This window comes from Canis lupus, unplaced genomic scaffold (assembly GCF_011100685.1).
Source record: "Canis lupus familiaris isolate Mischka breed German Shepherd unplaced genomic scaffold, alternate assembly UU_Cfam_GSD_1.0 chrUn_S1451H1635, whole genome shotgun sequence".
Taxonomy (NCBI): domain Eukaryota; kingdom Metazoa; phylum Chordata; class Mammalia; order Carnivora; family Canidae; genus Canis; species Canis lupus.
Window position 1 is genome coordinate 1,330 of NW_023330284.1, and position 11,742 is coordinate 13,071.

Consider the following 11,742-nt stretch of genomic DNA (forward strand, 5'->3'; position numbering starts at 1 on the left):
CCTGAGGCCTAAACAGAAACCCTAACCATGAGGTCTAACCCTAACCCCTAACTCTGAGGCCTAAACATAACCCTGATGCCAAACCCTGAGGCCTAACCCTGAGGCCTACCCTGCAGCCTAACCCTAAGCCTGAGGTCTCACACTGAGTCCTTACCCTGATGCCTAACCCAAACGCCTAACCCTGAGGCCTAATCCTAACCCTAACCCCTAACCCTGAGGCCTAAACCCTAGGCCTAAATCTGAGGCCTAAACCTAAACCTGACTCTGAGGCCCAAACTTAACCCTAACCCTGAGGCCTAAACCTAACCCTGAGGCCTAACCCTGGGTTCTAACCCTGAGACCTAAACTGAGGCCTAAGCCTAACCCTAACCCTGAGACCTAACCGAGACCCTAACCCTGAGGCCTAACCCTGACCCTGACCCTAACCCTAACCCCTAACCCTGAAACCTAAACCTAACCCTAACCCTAACCCAAATGCTGACCCTGACCCTAAACCTGATCATGACCCTAAGTTTAACCCTGACCCTAACCATAACACTAACCCTAACCCTGAACCTGACCTAACCCTAGCCCTAACCCTAACCCTAACCCTAACCATAACTTTAACCCTGAGGCCTAACCCTGAGGCCTAACCCTGTGGCCTAACCCTCACCCTTAACCAGGAGGCCTAACCCTAACCCTAACCCTAAACCCTAACCCTGAGCCCGAACTCCTAGTCCTAACCCTGAGGCCTAAACCTAAACCCTAACCCTGATGTCTTACTCTAACCCTAACCATGAGGCCTAAACCTCAACATGAGGCCTAAATCTAAACCCTAACCCTGAGTCCTACCTTTACACTAACCCTGAGTCCTAAACTTAACCATTGGACCGAAACCTGAGGCCTAACACTGAGGCCTAACCCTGTGGTCTAAGCCAGAGGCCTAACCCTAACCCTAACCCTGAGGTCTAACCCTGAGGCCTAATGCTGCGGCCTAAACCTAAACCCTAAACCTTAGACCTAATGCTAACAATGACCCCAGGCCTAACCCTAACCCTAACCTTAAACCCTGATCCTAACCCTAACCCCTAGGCCTAACTCCTAACCCTACTCCATCGGGCTAACCCGTAACCCTAACCATGAGGCCAAACCCTAAACCCTAACCCTGAGGATTAACCCTAACCCCTAACCCTGAGGCCTAATGCTAACCCTAACCCAGAGCCTTAACCCTGAGGCCTAACCCTGAGGCCTAAACAGAAACCCTAACCTTTAGGCGTAACCCTAACATGGACACCAAGCCTAACCCTAACCCTAAACATAAACCCTAATCCTAACACTAACCCCTAGGCTGAACCTCTAACCCTAACCCCTTGGCCTAACCCCTAACCCTAACCCCTTGGCCTAACCCCTAACCCTAACCCCTTGGCCTACCCCTAAACCTAACCATGAGGCCAAACCCTAACCCCTAACCCTGAGGCCTAACCACAACCCTAACTCTGAGGGCAAAAACTAACACTAACCCTAACCACTTACCTTAACCCTAACCCTGACCCCAAGGCCTAAACCCTTACACTAACTCCTCGGTGTAACACCTAACCCTAACCCCTCAGCCTAACAATAACCACTAACCCTGAGCCCTAACCCTAACCCCTAACCTTAACCCTAATCCTAACCCCCTAACCCTGAGGCCTAACGCGTAGTCCTATCATGGAAGCCTATAAATAAACCCTAACGTTGAGGCCTAACCCTAACCCCTAATCCTGAGGCCTCACCCTAACCCTAACCCTCAGGCCAGACCCTAATCCTAACCCTGGGCCCCTGCCCTAACCCTAACCCTGAAGCCTAAGTCTTACCCTAACCCTAACCCTAACCCTAACCCAGAACCTAATCCTAACCCTGACCTGACCCTAACACTGACCCTAACCCTAAGCCTGACCCTCACCATGACCATGACCCTAACCCTGACCCTGACTCTAACCTTTACCCTGACACTAACCCTATACCTAATCCAACCTGAACCCTAATTCTGACCCTGACCCTAACCCTAACCCTAACCCAAAGCTCACCATAACCCTAGCCCTGAGGCCTAACCCTGAGGCCTAAACCTAACCCCTAACCCTGAGGCCTAACCCTAACCTTAACCCCTAACACTGAGGCCTAAACACTAGGCCTAAGCCTGAGGCCTAAACCTAAGCCCTCACCCAGAAGCCTAAACCTAACCCTAACACTGAGGCCTAACCCTAACCCTAAGGCCTAAACCTAAAGCCTAACCCCTGAGGCCTAACCCTTACCCTAACCCTGAGTCTTAAACCTAACCCTAACCCTTCACACTGAGACCTAACTTCTAGGCCTAACCCTCAGGCCTAAACCGAAGCCCTAACACTGAAGCCTAACCCTAACCCTAACCCTGAGGCCTAAACCTAACCCTAAGGCCTAACCCTGTGGCCTAACCATGAGGACTTACCCTGAGGCCTAACCCTAACCCTAACCCTGTGGCTTAAACCTGAGGCCTAACCCTGAGGCCTAATCCAAAACCCTAACCCTTAGGCTTAACCCTAACACTGACCCCAGGCCTAACCATCACTCTAAACCTAAAACCTAACCCTAACCCTCACCCCTAAGCTTAACCTCTAACCCTAATCCCTTAGTCTAACCCCTAACCGTAACCCTGACCTAAACCTCACCCCTAACCCTGAGGCCTAACGCTAACGCTAACCCTGAGAACTAACCCTAACCCTAACCCTAAGCCTAACCCCTTACCCTAACCCTAACCCTGAAGCCTAACGATAACCCTCACCCTAACCTGAACCCTACCTCTAACCCTTACCCCTAACCCTAACTATAACCCTGAAGCCTAACCCTAACCCTGATCCTGAGGCCTAACCCTAACCTGAAACATAGATCAGTTTGGAAATTAGATGTGACATGCCATTGAGTTGGATGTATTGTGTTGGTCAGGAAACCAGTCATGAGGCACCTCGAGGTGACACAGGGATATTTATGCCACAAGTCATTGTCGCTGGGAGCCATGGTGAAGGCTGCGACCCCCAGAGCCCAGAAGGAGGCACCTCTGTCTCATTCAAAATAGAACTGGAAAAATTGGACGGTTTGACTACAGAAGATCACCATGTCTGCACCTTAGAGCATTCCCACCCCATCATGGTGCCCCCATTGAAATGAGACCGGAGGTCAAGTGAAAACTGTGGAACCTAGTGCACATTCAACTGGTAATCAGTTGGTACCACTCAACCGGTACTCCACTCCATCTTACCTCTTCATGTCAAACCACCATCCTTAAAATTTGCACCTCAGATACACAGAGCACCAGCTCACGTGCATTGCAGATATCATTCATACACCACTGATGATGTCCCTAGGAAGAAGATTCTGACTCTTCTGTCACTGTGCAGGTTGGTAACCTGTGGACTATATGAGAGACACGGTGGGTTAGATAGGTCACAGATCTGGGAAGGCAAGCACAGAAAGAAAGGTCTGAAATCAGCTCCGTCTCAAGAAAAATAGTACCTTCCTTGCATTTTCAGAGAGTTGTGGCTATGGCATTTTTGACTCCTGATGTACAGTTAAGGAGATGGCATGGGGTAAGCAGTCATCTGCCAAGAAGGGGGTCTGGATAGGTCTGACTGAAGGGAGGGGCCCAAGGGCTGGAATCTTGAAAAAGTGATGTCACTTCCTTGGAGACAAGAGTGTAGTGGATTTAGAACTCTGGTAACCAGGAAGCTGCGTTGAACAATGTCCCTCTTTCCAACTCACTTAACTGGAGCCGGTCAAGAGAACAAGATGTTCTTTTGCGGTTGACCTAATTTCAGTGGCTCTGAGCTTAAGAGAGTCCAGACAGAGAGATGTTCATGTCGCTATGGACGTCAACTCGGTCCCCTTCGCTGAAGCTTCTGGTTATGTGCAGGAGACCTCAACAGGTACCACAAGGCACCTGGGGGAAGCCACTGGAGAGCAGGCCACACTGTAATCTCAGCTGAGGGGGCTCGAACCTCTTTCACCCCACTGGGTGTGTGTCCGTTTGTGTATGTGTAAGAGGGTGTGTTAGTGTGAGACTGTGTGTCTGAGTGTGTGTGTGTGTGTGTGTGTGTGTGTGTGTAGAGGGGACAGAGGAGAGGAACATGCCCTTCCTGGGCAGAAACCAGCTGCCACGGTTTGGAAGCCTGTCACATCTTTGGTGTTCAGACTCCAGGTCATAGTAGGCAAGATGAGAAGGTGAGTGCTGAGGGCCAAGTTCAACTTCAAGTATGTAAATCATGAGCGCAAGAGTGTCTTTCGTGTGGCTTCTCATTTCCAGATGTCCCTTCAGCTGCCCCTGTGATGTGAAGCGGAGAACGCGGTTTCTAAAGGGGATGTCTCCTTGTTGTGTTGTGCAGGGAGTACCCTAATGTCTCTAGGCCCTGTTACATACGGGGTACTGTATTTGCAGAGCTGCACCCAGGAGATCTTGGAGGAGATGTTCTGGGGCTTCAACTCTTCTAACTCCCTAGACAATGATCGGGTGCTCCAGGCAAACAAGGAGCAGTGCTGTTCTGAGGTGAGAATGGGAAGAGGGTTCTCCACAGAGAGATGGCCCCCACGCAAACATGGAGAGAAACCTGGGGCCCTCCCTTAGTGTTTCCACACGAGTGCCACACAGGCCCAAACACAAAGAGAACATGAACCTCCCCTCCTAACCTTCGGCTATGTCTGAGATGATCAGACAATGTTCCCCTAGGTTGGAACGGTGCAGAATAGATTTCCTGTTTTTGAAGAGTGGGGGTGGTTGGTTTTTTTCACTCAGAGCAATGAGTGTCTTTCCGTTTCACTACCATTTTCCTGATTTCACCCACACGCCCAAGGGATCCTGTGTAGAACGCAGCTCTACTGTCTTAGCACAACTTCTGCAGGCCTCACAAAAGATCACACTAAAGAGGGTGATTTAAGACAAAAGGAAGGGTGGGATGAAGCCATTGTCTATGTTTATCTCTAAGGTGTCATGTGCAAGAACACATCAGATCTTTGTTGGTCCAACGGGTCATGAGCTGTGTCCGTAGAGGTCCTCATAGTACTCTATCAATGGGGCCGTCTGCCACAGTGATTCAGCCATTCAACGCCATTGGCCCTTGACATGATGCCATTCTCTTACCAGGACTGCCATGCTGCAAGCAGCATCTTGTGTGTCTCCACAGACTGTTTACGTTGCTTGATCTGCCATAACCTAGAAGCCCAATTTGGGTGGAAGTCCTCTGATGCCTCCTGACCCAAGTAGCTGGCTCTGCCTTTTGTGTAGAGATCCACACAGGAAATCTTGGATGAGTTGTTCCAAGGGTTCAATTACTCCATCTCCCCCTGTGAAGCACAGGTGCATCAGCCCACTGACCACAAGCATGGCCGGTCTGGACTGAGAACAAGTCCCATTCATGGGGAAAGTCAGGACCCACAGATGATCAGGGCAAGCCAAGAGAACAGACTAGGAAGAACAGGCCCTAGGTTCCCTGGGGCCTGCCGAAGAAGGTGCTCTCCCTGATCCTTCCTCCCTAGGTCAGGAACAGACCAAGGTACATCAGCTTAGGGGAAATGCCACGGAGTCCATGCTTTGGTCTCTTCTCAGGCCCAATCTGTGGGATCTTGAGCAGCATTTGAGGTGCTAACCCTCTGTGTTCTATCTGCAGTGGGATGTTTATGGATGACTCCATGGAATACTGGTCTTCATAAAAGCTCTGAGTTGAGAGAAATGCGGGGTGATGCTCAGCTACTGGAATGTGTTGAAGTTGCCAATGCTCTGTCCTGCGTCCCAACCAACTAATGGTATTTTGAAGCATAGAACCCTTTTCTGTGTGGGCCCTAAAGTCCTTTTTTCCTGCACAACTTCCCGAGGGGATGGGTGTCTCTGGGCTGAGCGCCAGACCCTGTTCTTCCCAGTGGCCCGTGGTTTGGAAGCTGACTACAGTGCTCCTCCTTGTGTCTCTGGGGTGGAAAGGAACCATCCACCCTGACTCCGGGTGAGGCCTGGACCATGCGGACACTCCGCGAAGGCAGAATGGATACTTTTGTACAGTCCCTTCTGCGATCCGGCAGGAAAGGAGTCTCTCAGAAAATGAAGTCATTTTCCGTGTCTACCAGGTGTTCAGCACAGCCCAAAGGGTCCTGGGCTAGCAACTCTACAGGTGACTGACCACCCCATACACAGCACAGGGCCTGAGGCTCGCCTCTACTACCGGCATGTTTTGGGAATGTCACTGCACCTCTCTGAGCTTCCTTTTCCTCCTCTGAGAAGGGCTGTGAAGAGGATGAACATCATGGGGCTACTGTGGGCAATCCTGACAGAAAACATGGCCTAGACTTCTCTGCTGTGTGGCCCTGTTCAAAGGGCTGCTGGGCATCTTCCTGTGGAGCAGCTGTCTCTCGCCAGCGAAGAAGCTCTCCACATCAAGCCTCATGGGCCTGTGGCAACCTCGGTGTACAGAAGCACGTGGAAAGCAGGCCGTTTTCCTCTTTGCAAAAGACTTCTGGGATTCCATCTAACTGGCCCTGCTCCTTGTCCTTCATGTGTCCAGAGCAGCGGTCAGTGGGGAAGACAGAGCAGCTCATGGTCCACTCAGTAGATGGAAAGTGCTGGTTGGGATTCCTTTCTCCAAGAATAGAGAGAAAGCGCCTAGGATTGCAGCCACATTTCGAAGCACTAACATCATTGAAAGAATACAGTAGATACACTGTCTCGGTCTCAAGTCTAGTCAGAGAGTCAGACAGTCAATCACTCGACCTGTCGTAGGCACGCATGTCCACAGTTGGTTAGATGTGACATCTTCATGGCCGCCGCATGGGATGAATGGATCCACCCACATTTTGACCACGCGGACGGATGATAAGATCAAGGAAGGGCACTGGGTGGCTCAGTCAGTGAGGCCCCTGCTCTCAGGTCAGGCCATGATCCCAGGGACCTGGTTTTTTTGCCCTCTCCCCCTGCAGCTCACCCTGCTTATTCTCTTTCCCTCTCTCCAAGAATTTAAAAAACTTCCTTAAAAGTGTTTGTAAAATATCAAGTAAACCTCGGATGGTCTGAATCCAGTGCGAGAAATTTGATGCATCAAAGGGTTTCCACCCAAACTGGGTTTCCAGGTGATGGCAGATCAAGCAACTTAAACAGTCTCTGGGGTCACACAAGTTGCTCCTTGCAGCTCGGCAGACATGCAAGAGAATGGCATCATGTCAAGTGCCCAGGGCCTTGAAAAGCTGAATCACTGTGACAACGGCCCCATTGATGGAGTACTGCAAGGCCCTCTAAGGACACAGCTCATGACCTATTTGGCCTACAACGATCTGATGTATTCTGGCACATGACACCTTAGAGATAAGCATGGAGAATGGCTTCATCTCACCCTTCCTTTTGTCTAAGTCACCGTCTTCAGTGTGATGTTTTGTGTGGTCTGCAGACCTTGTTTAATGACAGAGGTGCTGGGTTCTACACAGGATATTTGGGGCGCGTGGGTGAAATAAGGAAAATGGTAGTGAAACGCAAAGACACTCATTGCTCTGAGTGAAACAAGCAAACTGCCCCCGCTCCTCAAAAACATTAAATCTATTCTGCACCATTCCAACCTAGGGGAACAGTGTCTTATCACCTCAGACATCGCTGGAGGTTAGGAGTGGAGGTTCAGGTCTCTTTGCGGTTTGGCCTATGAGGCAGTCATGTGGAAACACTAAGGGAGGGCCCCAGGTTTCTCTCCATGTTTGTGTGGGGACCATCTCTCTGTGGAGAACCCTCTTCCCATTCTCACCTCAGAACAGCACTGCTCCTTGTTTGCCTTGTGCACCCGATCATTGTCTAGGGAGTTTGATATGCTGAAGCCCCAGAACATCTCCTCCAAGATATTCTGGGTGCAGCTCTGCAAATACAGTGCCCCGTATGTGCAGGGCCAGGAGACATTAGGGTACCCCCTGCACAACACCCAATGGGACATCCCCTTTTTAAATCATGTTCTCCGCTTCACATCACAGGGGCACCTGAAGAGACATCTGCCAAGGAGAAGTCAGATGAAAGAGACTCTTGCGCTCATGACTTACATACTCGTAGTTGAGCTTGGCCCTCAGCGCTCACCTTCTCATCTTGCCTGCTATGGCCTGGGGTCTGAACACCAAAGATGTGACAGGCTTCCAAACCATGGCAGCTGGTTTCTGCCCAGGAAGGGCATGTTCCTTTCTGCTGTCCCATCTCCACACAGACAAGCACACAAACACACACACACACAGTCTCACACAAACACACTCTTACATACACAAACAGGCACACACACAATGAGCCTGAAGGAGGTTCGAGCCCCCTCAGCTGAGATTACAGTGTGACCTGCTCTCCAGTGGCTTCCCCAGGTGCCTTGTAGTACCTGTTGAGGTTTCCCGCATATAACCAGAAGCTTCGGTGAAGAGGGCCGAGCTGACGTCCATAGCGACATGAACATCTCTCTGTCTGGACTCTCTTTTGCCCAGAGCCACTGAAAGTAGGGCAACAGCAACAGAACATCTTGTTCTCTAGTTAAGTGCGCTGGAAAGAAGGACATTCTTCAATGCAGCATCCTGGTTACCAGAGTTCTAAATCCACTACACTCTTGTCTCCAAGGAAGTGACATCACTTTTTCAAGATTCCAGCCCTTGGGCCCCTCCCTTCATTCAGACCTATCCAGACCCCCTTCTTGGCAGATGACTGCTTACCCCATGCCATCTCCTTAACTGTACATCAGGAGTCAAAAATGCCATAGCCACAACTCTCTGAAAATGTAAGGAAGGTCTTACTTTTCTGGAGACGGAGCTGAATTCAGACCTTTCTTTCTGTGCTTGCTTTCCCAGATCTGTGACCTATCTAACCCACCATGTCTCTCACATAGTCCCCAGGTTCCCACCCTGCACGGTGATAGAAGAGGCAGAATCTCCTACCTTGGGACATCATCAGGGGTCTATTGATGATCTTTGTAATGCACGTGAGCTGGTGCCCTGTGTATCTGAGGCGCAATTTTAAGGATGGTGCATTGACATGTGGAGGTGAGTTTTGGGGGTGGAGTACCACTTGAAAGTGGTCTCGGTTCCAGCAACAGAATATTACAATGATCACTTTACCTCCGGCCTCATTTCAATGGGGGCACCATGATGGGGTGGGAATGCTCCAAAATGCATACATGGTCATCTTCTGTTGTCAAACCCTCCAAATGTGTCCTGTTCTATTTTGAATGAGTCTGAGGTGCCTCCTTCTGGGCTCTGGGGGTCATAGCCTTCACCATGGCTCCCAGCGATAATGACCTGTGGCATAAATATTCCTGTGTCACCCCGAGGTGTTTTGTGACTGGGATCTGAACAACAGGATACATCCAACACAATGGCATGTCACATCTAAGTTCCAAATTGAACTATGCTTAGGGTTAGGGCTAGCATTTGGATTGGGGTTAGGGTTAGTTTTACGGTGTAGGGTTAGGTTTATGTTTAGGGTTAGGGTTAGTGTTTAGGGTGAGTGTAAGAGTTACTGTTTAGCTTAGCGATTAGGGTTATGGTTTTTGGGAAGAGTTAGGTTTCAATTTTGGCTTCAGGTCCAAGTTCTGGAAGGTTAGCGTTGGGTGAGTGTTCGTGTTCTGGTTGGGGTTAGAATTCCGATTAGCATTCGGGTTAGGGTTAGCGTTAGGTTTAGGGTTAGGGTTCTTGTCCTAGATCGGGTTAGCATTTGGTTTCGATATCAGGATAAGGTTTGTTTAAGGTTAGGGTTCGGGTCTAGGTAACGTAACCCACAAGTGGCTCCCTTTGACTCATTTGTCTCTTCACAGGAACACTCCGACATGAAGCCCTCCTAATGGAAATCAAGAGATCTATGTGATCCTGGGCTGACAGTCGCTCTCCAGCGACAACCTTGTAGTCTCCCAACCTGCTCTGTGGAGGCATCAAGGTTCTCCTTGTGGATCCAAAGACCAATCCGAGGTTTACTTGATATTTTACAAACACTTTTAAGGAAGTTTTTAAATTCTTGGAGAGAGGGAAAGAGAATAAGCAGGGTGAGCTGCAGGGGGAGAGGGCGAAGCAGGCTCCCCAGTGTGCTGGGAGTCCAATGGAGGTCTCAAAGCAAGGTCCAAGGAATCATGGCCTAACCAGAAAGCAGGAGCCTCACTGACTGAGCCACCCAGTGCCCTTCCTTGATCTTATCTTCCATCCGAGTGGTCGAAATGTGGGTGGATCCATTCATCCCATGCGGCGGCCATGAGTTCCTTCAATAATTTGGCTTTTGTGGACATTGCTGCTATAAACATCGGAGTGCATGTGTCCTAGCATTTCCTTGCATCTGTATCTTGGGAAAATCCCCAGCAGTGCAATTGCTGGGTCATAGGGCAGATCTATTTTTACTCTTTGTGGAACCTTCATACTGTTTTCCAGAGTGGCTACACCAATTCACATTCCCACCAACAGTGCAGGAGGGTTCCCCTTTCTCCACATCCTCTCCAAAATTTGTATTTTCCTGCTTTGTTAATTTTCCCAATTCTCACTGGTGTGAGGTGGGATCTCATTGTGGTTTTGATTTGTATTTCCCTGATGACAAGTGATCGGGAGCATTTCCTCATGTGCTTGTTGGCCATGTCTATGTCTCCCTCTGTGAGACTTCTGTTCATGTCTTTGGGCTGTTTCATGATTGGATTGTTTGTTTCTTTGTTTTTTTTTTTAATTTAATTTTATTTTTTAAAAGATTTATTTATTTATTTATTTATTTATTTATTTATTTATTTATCTATTTATTATAGACAGAGAGAGAGAGAGAGAGAGAGAGAGGCAGAGACACAGGCGGAGGGAGAAGCAGGCTCCATGCCGGGAGCCCGATGCGGGACTTGATCCCGGGACTCCAGGATCATGGCCTGGGCCAAAGGCAGGCGCTAAACCGCTGAGCCACCCAGGGATCCCCTGTTTGTTTCTTTGCTGCTGAGTTTAATAATTTCTTTGTAGATCTTGGAAATTAGCCCTTTAATCTGATACATCATCTGCAAATATCTTCTCCCATAATGTCCGTTGTCTTTTAGTTTTGTTGACTCTTTCTTCTGCTGTGCAAAACCTTCTTTTTTTATGATGTCCCAATAGTTCTTTTTGATTTTGTTTCTCTTGCCTCCATGGATGAATCTTGCAAGAAATTACTGGGGCCAAGTTCAAAAACTGTTTTGCCTGTGTTCTCCTCTAGGATTTTGATGGAATCTTGTCCCACATTAAGAGCTTTCATCCATTTTGAGTTTAACTTTTTTATGGTACAAGTGAGTTGTCTAGTTTCATGCTTCAGCATGTGGAAGTCCAATTTTCCCAACAACATTTATTAAGTAGACTGTCTTTTTTCCACTGGATAGTCTTTCCTCCTTTGTTGAATAGTAGTTGACCGTAAAATTGAGGGTCCACTTCTGGATTCTCTCTTATGTTCCATTGATCTATGTGTCTGTTTTTGTGCCAGTACCACACTGTCTTGTTGACCATAGCTTTGTGGTACAAAGTGAAATCTGGCATTGTGATGCCCCCAGCTATGGTTTTGTTTTTTAAAATTCCCCTGGCTATTCGGGGTCTTTTCTGATTCCACACAAATCTTAAGATGATTTGTTCCAACTCTCTGAAGAAAGTCTATGGTATTTTATAAGGATTGCTTTAAATGTGTAAATTGCTCTGGGTTACGTTGACATTTTCACAATATTATTTCTTCCAATCCATGAGCCTGGAATATTTTTTTCACCTCTTTGTGTCTTTTTCAATTTCTTTCAGAAGTGTTCT

The 11,742-nt window shown here is 48.7% G+C and overlaps 1 long non-coding RNA gene across 1 annotated transcript; it reads left to right on the top strand.

Moving 5' to 3' along the window:
- The first annotated feature begins 3,716 nt into the window (after positions 1 to 3,716).
- On the top strand, positions 3,717 to 10,401 carry LOC119878315. Its single transcript, XR_005386767.1, has 4 exons — positions 3,717 to 3,914; positions 7,975 to 8,747; positions 8,856 to 9,009; positions 9,780 to 10,401. It is a non-coding gene; the product is annotated as an uncharacterized LOC119878315 (long non-coding RNA).
- Positions 10,402 to 11,742: the final 1,341 nt, after the last annotated feature.